Source organism: Otolemur garnettii, unplaced genomic scaffold (genome assembly GCF_000181295.1).
Source record: "Otolemur garnettii isolate 467f Iridium unplaced genomic scaffold, OtoGar3 scaffold00059, whole genome shotgun sequence".
NCBI lineage: Eukaryota > Metazoa > Chordata > Mammalia > Primates > Galagidae > Otolemur > Otolemur garnettii.
In genome coordinates, this window is record NW_003852454.1 from 9,589,234 (window position 1) to 9,597,137 (window position 7,904).

The window sequence follows — 7,904 nt, forward strand, 5'->3', positions numbered from 1 at the left end:
GAAGCGTCGGGTAGATAAAGACAACTGAACTGCACAGACGTGAGAAGTAGGCACAGATTTGGTTTCAGGTGTAACATCAGATATCTACTTGTAGGCCCCTTGGAGCATCCCCACTCTTGGAGCGGCCAATTTAGGCACCAAAGCAGTTAAAACTAAGTTCTCTAAACATTTTCCTTTGCACCAGCTCTAGGAGCTGACCACAGCACCCTGCCTGATCCCCAGTTAGTTCTCAATACAAAAAGCACTTTGGCTTCCGGCCTGATCTGGAACCAGGGAAGCAGACTTCAGATCTAGGCTGACCCTGAGTGTTCTGGGGTGGAGGGGAGAATGGGGACCACATAGGGAGGCTCTCTGAACGTCATTCACAGTTCATTTGGCATTAATAATAAGGCAGTCTGCTTTCTTGGGCCGGTTCCAACCTGCTAATAGCTACTCTCTGGGCAGGAGTGGAGCCGCTGCAGAAGTGTCTGTGGACCTCAGTATTTTTTCTAACAACCCAGGAGCCTGTAGAGCTCTAACCTCTGGGCAACTCCTCCATTCAACAGGAAGAATTCAGCTTCCTGGCACTTCCACCTTCTGGGAGCCCCATAAATGGGTGCATTAAATCTTTATTCCCTCCTGTTTCCCACTCCCTTTATTAGAGGTGCAGGCCATTGATTTAATTAAAAGGTTAACACCAGCACAACCTAATCTGCCTCCCCATCCTTCTTGGGTAATTTATCCCGGGTTGTAGCTTATGAGCAAAAGAAGAGGGAAAAAGCATCAGGCCAGTTTTATAACTAGATAAATCAAAGCACAGCTGGGAAGGGTTGGGTAGTGAATAGAACATGCATTTTGAGTTGAGATTTTTAGATTTTTAACTCGGCAAGAATCTATCTCATCATGATGTTATTTTGGGTAAGTTCTTTCTCCTCCCCAGGGCTCAGTTTTCTGATCTGTTGCATGACTGGGATTTTCTGAACTTGACTGATTATGAGAATCACATGAGATACTTGCTGAAATTAGAGATTTCCAGGACACTTTTCAAATGGACTAAATCTGAATCTTCAAGGAGGGCAAGGTCACTCTAAGGTACAGATTCTATCCTGTAGAAAAGTTCAGAATACTCTGTGTAAGTGGCCCCACATCTTTCCTAGCTCTTATATCTTGTCCATATCCGACTGTGACTCGAGAGCACTGTTACATGTGCATTGTAGATAAAAACATAATTAAGCATTCAGAATTTTTTCCAAAACTCCTTTGAGGATTCCATCATATAATAGAGTGCTCAGTAAGGTCCTAGGCAACACCAAAAAGCCAAACAAGTTTATTTTCTAAATTCCTCTTTGTATGTTCCTGCTCTGTTTCTGATCTCAAGGTAGTCTTTTTTCTTTTCTCTCTCTCTCTGTCTCTCTCTTTTTTTTTTTTTTTTTGACATAGAGTCTCACTCTGTGGCCCCAGGCTAGAGTGAGTTGGCATCATAGCCTCATAGTTCATGGCAACTTCAAACTCCCCAGATCAAAAGATCCTCTTGCCTCAGCTTCTTGAGTAGCTGGAACCATTGGTGCCCACCATAACTCCTAGCTACTTTTATTTTTAATAGAGATGGAGTCCTGCTCTTGCTCAGGCTGGCCTTGAACTCTAACTCAAGTGATCCACCCTCCTCAGTGACCTCAAGGCTGGTCCTTGGCTATTCTTTGGCCCAAAGCTGGTCTTTCCTTTATCTAAATGGCTCATCTTGTCTTCCCAGAGTACCAGGACTACATCCATCCATCTCTTCTCTCCTGTATCCTACAAATCTATTCTCAACTCCATCTCATGAGACAGCATCTGAGAACCAATTTATATTAATGTATTAAAGACCAGCTTTGGCATAAACTTATTTCTTTAGGCACAATGTTTCTATTTTCCCTAGGGATATCACCCAAACCTGAAAGAATGATAATGTTCAGAATGTTGGAATTTTGAACACTATACGCTGTCTAACGAGAAGATGTTTGGCCCCAGTGGGTGACTTCTGACATCCTAAATCCCATCAGACCATCAGGGAGGAAAGTGCATTAATGAGACTATTTTTTAAAACTTTGATGTGTGTAGAAGATTTACCTCCCAGCCTAAAAATCTCTCTGCTTTGCTCACATGAAAAGGAATTTTGAAAATTTAATCAGAAATCCATTTAGCACTTTCTGATGTTGCTTACCCAGTTATTCTTTCCTCCCAGTTAGGAGCATCTCCGCACCTTTGCTTTTACTGACAATAGAATCTGATTTCTCCCAATGCATATCTAAGAATAAATTAGAGTCTAAAGAAATATATGCATCTTGAAATGTTTAGAAAAGAAATGCCGTGTATCAAAACCATACCACAGGTAACTTCATTTAAAAATAACGCAGTGCATTTCCCCCCCACAAAACTGAACAGACACACTTGATATTTTTAAATCATGTTTTCAACATTAAAACCAAATGCTTGAGGGTTTTCCTGTATGCAGAAGAGAAACAAGTGAAGGATCATGTTACCGATACAGGCAAAATTCAAAAGAAAGTATTTTCGAGAGAATGTATTCCACCAAGTTTCCACAAAACCTGCATAAAAAGGCCAGGCACAGCTCTTTGGTTCTGTTAAGAAATCCACAGAGACTCAGAGCCCACATTCTGCACACAGATTTTCAGGACCGGAATGCAGGCCCTATCTCCTTTAAACTGGGAGTTACTGGGCACATTAATTAATCCCTCAAGTCTTAGTTTCCTCATATATAAAAAAGAATATTGAAAGTCAGCTACTCAATAGGGTTTCTATGAAAAAAAAAATGAGATGGTATGTACAATGGCATAGAATTCTGCCCTGGCACTCAGTTATTACTTAATAATGTTTGAGACATTTTTTCTTGTTACTGTTCAATATGCTTCTTACCTAGAGGAGTTATTCATTGGTGATGACCTTTTTTGAAAATGCAAGCTCTGAATTTGTATCTCTTGGTCTGAATCACGATTAAGATCTTTACAACATGCCAAGTAGTAAAGAGGGTCTCAGGGGTCTTTTTCATGCCTGAGTTTGAAGCTGGCTAGAGTCTTCTCCTGACCCATCTGCCCGAGGCTGCCTTTACTTCACCTTTAAGCCAGGACAGCAGAATTCTTGCCCCTGTAAGGTGAGCAGAGAAATGTAGAAAATATCCTCTTTGTTCACTACAATTTCCACCAATAAAAAGGATGTACAGACATATTCACTGGTGGTTCAGTGGTAACATTTTCCTCTACACAGGTCCAGTTTAATTTATTCCCCATTGATTTTAGAGTGAGTGAAACAGTGCATCCCTCAACCAGTCAGCAACTATTTACTGGGGGCCCAGCTTTGTAACAAGAACCATCCTGGGGACTAAAGATAGGTTGATGAAAGGTAAATAAGGTCCTCTGTCACATGACTCCTAGAGTCAAGACCAAAAATACATACTTCTCAGAAAGATACAAGAGACTAAATTATTATAAACATGATACATTTCACAGATAAAAAATAGAGGGAGTCTAATATAACTAAGGAGTTTGGGAATATAACATGTGAATGGGACATGTGAAAGATAAGTTGACCTTAGACACACTAAAATAAAAAGTAATTCCGTTTGGAAGAGGAGAATATATAACCAGTCAATATGAAGGAGGCATAATAATCAAAATCATGATGCATAAAAGGAATTGAGGATAAAATGAAAAAAATACCAGAGAGAGAAGCAGGATCGACTCATTTGTGGCCTGAGAGGCCATAGTAAGGATTTACATTTTTCATGAAAGCATTGGAAAATCATTAAAAAGTTTTTACTAGGATAATTAAAAGTTCAGAATTGTGTTTTTGAGAGCCCGCGCTGGCTGCAGTATAGAAAAGTCCCTGGCAAGGGGACAAGGGAGTCTATTTAGGAAGCTCCATAAATAGAACATGTAAATTATTATGATGGGTCAGATAAGGGGTTCAAGAAGAAAGGAAACATATCAGTGGTTTCAGGAAAAATGTAGGAGTTAGAGTTGATGGCACGTGCATGGGGGGGAGGGAGGGAAGCTTTTCTAGATGGTAAATCTCAGTAAGAACTCCTACTGTTTCCTGGAGTAAGCAACATCCGAGTAAGGTAACTGGGATGTGCTAAGTTTCAGGTCTCGCTGGGCAGCTAAGATCTGGACGGCTGGGTCTGACCCTGGGAAGAATGATGCCTTCAGATATAATTTTCACCATTAAAATCATGGGAGTATAAGATTCCACTGAGGAGAAAGCTATACAGCAACAAAACAAAATAACCTAAAATTGAGCCTTGAGGAATTTCAAACTTTAAAGACTCAATATAGAAAAAAAGACAAAACAAAACTCTGTAAAGGTGCTATCAACAAATCAGCAGAGAAGGAATAATCCACAAAAGCCGAGAGGAAAAGTATGTCAAATGCCCGTGAGAAGCAGGAATGTTGAGGATTTAGCCAGGTTCAGTGGTTTACCATCGTGGGGACAACGGGGGCCATAGTTAGAGGCATTTTTTTTTTTTTTGAAGGCTTGCCATGAATTGAGCTGTGAATGGGAAGTAAAGTTATCAGTAAATCTGAGATTTTTTTTTATGCTCTTCTGTGAAGGACAGAAGAAAGAAAATGATAGATGAGAAACTGAGGTCAAGGTCTGACATGGTTAAGATTCTAAAGGTTTGGCCATATTTAAAATCTGAAGAAGATTTAGTATAAAGGAGAAAAGAAAGATATTAATCTATGTGTCAGAGTTTGTGAGGAAGTGAAGCGAACTAGAGAAGACTTGGAGGGATTTCTTTTTAAATTGGGGGAAATACATCCTCCAGTCCTATAATTTACCAGGAAGTAAGAAGGTGAGATTACACGAAAGTCCTGGGAAAGGTTTTAGTATCCCCTGTCCTTGGTTCTTCTATTGTAGTTTGAGGAAGTGAGGGGCTTAGAACTTGTCTGTTCTTTGGTTTCTGAAACAAAATAATCTATGTCTATATCTAACGTAAAGGCAGCTGCTCATCACCCTGAGATTTGAGAGTGTGACATTGATGCCCTGGCAGGAGATATATTCTGAGTTGTCTCAAATAAAGATTTGAGTATGTTTTTTTTTTTCTAGAAAATATCAGAAAGAGAAAGTTTCCAAAAGTAACACTCCAATAGCTTCACCGTCTATTTTTTAAACCTTACACTAGATAATCTCTGTAATAATCAAGAAAGATTTACATTGATGCTATAAAGGCAAACAACCCATGTATTTACTTATATATGCCTGTTTCAGGGTCTAGGGGCAGGGGTGGGTGTTTCCCTGCTAGTGGGTGATCTGGTGTCTCAGAGGAGCCCCCACAAGCTTCCTGATCTGTAGAGTAGTGGGGAGAGAAGCCTGAGTAGTTGTATGCCAGCTTTTGTGAGCTTCTGTCCAGAAGAAACACCCCACAGTCCTAGGGTGAATCTAACTATTCACTGAACAGTCCCAGGGTGAATCTAAGGATTCGCTGTTCACAGTGGCTAGGGCCAGAAACTGGGCCCCATCTCACTATAGAAGGGCCAGGGAACAGGGGCAGCCACAGGATGCCGGTGAGCACTGCTGCCTTTGCCAGAGTCCACTTGGCCACCCCTTTGGCATTTCTTTACTTGCTTTTATCTGTGCACTACGTGGAACGCACTCTATTCCTCAGCAAGTGAAACAACCCGCAGTATCACCTATCAGGACAGTAAACGCAAAATCTGAGATTTCAGAGTAATGATCTCTAGTTTCTTCATTAGCCTCAAACACAGTTTGTATTAGGGTTTATGAAGCAAAAAGACAAGTCATCTGAAACTCCCACACTCAAACTCTAATGTGGAATGAAAACAAAACAACAACAGTAAGCACCCCTATCTCATTCAGAAAGGGGAAGAATGACAGAGGCAGCAGACAGAGGGCCATGGAAATCCCCACCTTCCCTGGATAGACATCGCAAAGGGCTCCTGCCCTGGCTAAGGAAAAATGTTATTTTATTTTTCATATATGTGATATGTCTGTCTGTGTGTGTGTGTGTGTGTTAGTGTTTATCTGTGTTCCCCAGGCTGAAGCGCAGTCACCCTATCATAGCTCATTGGAACCTCAAACTCCTGCACTTAAGAGAGTCTCCTGCCTTGGCCTCCCACAGTGCTGGAATTCCAGGCGTGAGCCACTGTGCTGGCTAAGAGAAGATTCTTTTGACTAAACCTGAGTACAACTCCCTAGTGTATTTTTCTCCAAACCCTTGATTTTACCGGCTAAAGCAGCGGTTCTCAACCTGTGGGGTGCGACCCACAGGAACCATCTGAAAGGCTTGCAGCATTAGGAAGGTTGAGAACCACTATTCTAGCGTGTCCTTGATTTTGAATTATCCTCTTTTTTCTCAATACTATCTCAAGTTAATATTGAGAAATTGCTCCTCCTTCTTGGGTTCTGTACAGCTCTCAGAGAAAGCTGAAATGTCTAAAAGCTATTTTGAGTCTCAAAGGGTTTCTAATTTAACTCAGTTTCCAAATGTCTTCACAAGTCTCTCAAAGAATGAGTAACTTTCTTGCTTATTTATTGGCAATTAGTTTCATTACATTGCCTTTTGAAGAATTCTGTGCTTTTGACTATTTGCTTGGTTCTTTTTTTTTGAGATAGAGTCTCACTGTGTTGCCCTCAGTAGAATACATGGCATCATAGCTCACAGCAACCTCAAACTCTTGGGCTCAAGCCATTCTGTTGCCTCAGCTTCCCAAGTAGCACTATTGGCACCTGCCACAACTCTGGCTGTTTTTTAGAGATGGGGTCTTGCTCGTGCTTGGGCTGGTGTCAAACCTATGAGCTCAGGCTATCCACCTGCCTCGGCCTCCCAGACTGGGGATTACGGGTGTGAGCCACTGCACCTGGCCCTTGCTTGGTTCTTTTAAGCTAGTATTCTCTAATCTGTTATATTTGTTTTCTTGTCCCTAGTTCCTTATACTTGTCTTTCCATTTGGAGGGCTATCTTACGACTGTAGAGAGTTTATTGAAAAGCTGTAGCCTTAATGATTCTTGCCTGTGCCAGTTACTGCGATAGAAAGTTTGACCTGGCTTGTCCTGCAGCACCTTTGGCTCTTGAAAACTTTAAGCAACAGGTGTGAGTGTCATACCTATTCTATCCTTTCCAAGAAGCTGAGTTTAAACTGGGCCCTGTCTCTCAACGCTCTCTCAATTCTATTTCCTAGTCTTTAGGATTTCAAAGATAATCTCTGCTCTTCCAATATTGTAGAGCTGAATTTCCCAAATTGCTCGATTCTCTTTTGTTTCTGTTCAACATCTAACCAATTCCTTCCCGAGCTTCTCTGTTATAATACCTTTCCAATGCACCTTGTAAATATTTATTTCCTCTTCGGTATTTATTAGCTCTGTATGGATTATTAAAAAATGTCTCTTAACTTCTAAAAAACCTAGTTCTTTCTGCTCTAACACCACGCTTTCCCATTTTCCTGCCAGGTTGAGATCCTGAAAGCACAATTCTGCTCCCATTTATTTATTGCTTTAATATCTTAATACATAACAAGAAGAGCATTTACGTGGGGAACATCTACTCTGTGTCAGACATGTTTTCGTGTCGTCTTCCCACCAATGTGATAAATAATCAGACATGAGGTTATGCAACTTTTTCCATCTTGGTGTCCTTAAGAAGTCAATGGCCATTTAACATATCTTTTAGATATATTTAGAATGTCAAATTGTAAGCTTTTCTTTTTTTTGGATATGCTCCCCACACACACATTTTTCCCTTAATAAAAATATGCAAAGGATAAGTGTGGGTAAAATGAGAGTAACTCCTTCAAGTGCAAAAGTGACAAGGACATCACATTTAAAACTACAACTTGGTGACCACATTATCAAATGACTAATTGAAGAATTAGTCCCTCCTTTTCAGAGAGAGTGTTTTATTTTGTCTTTAATGC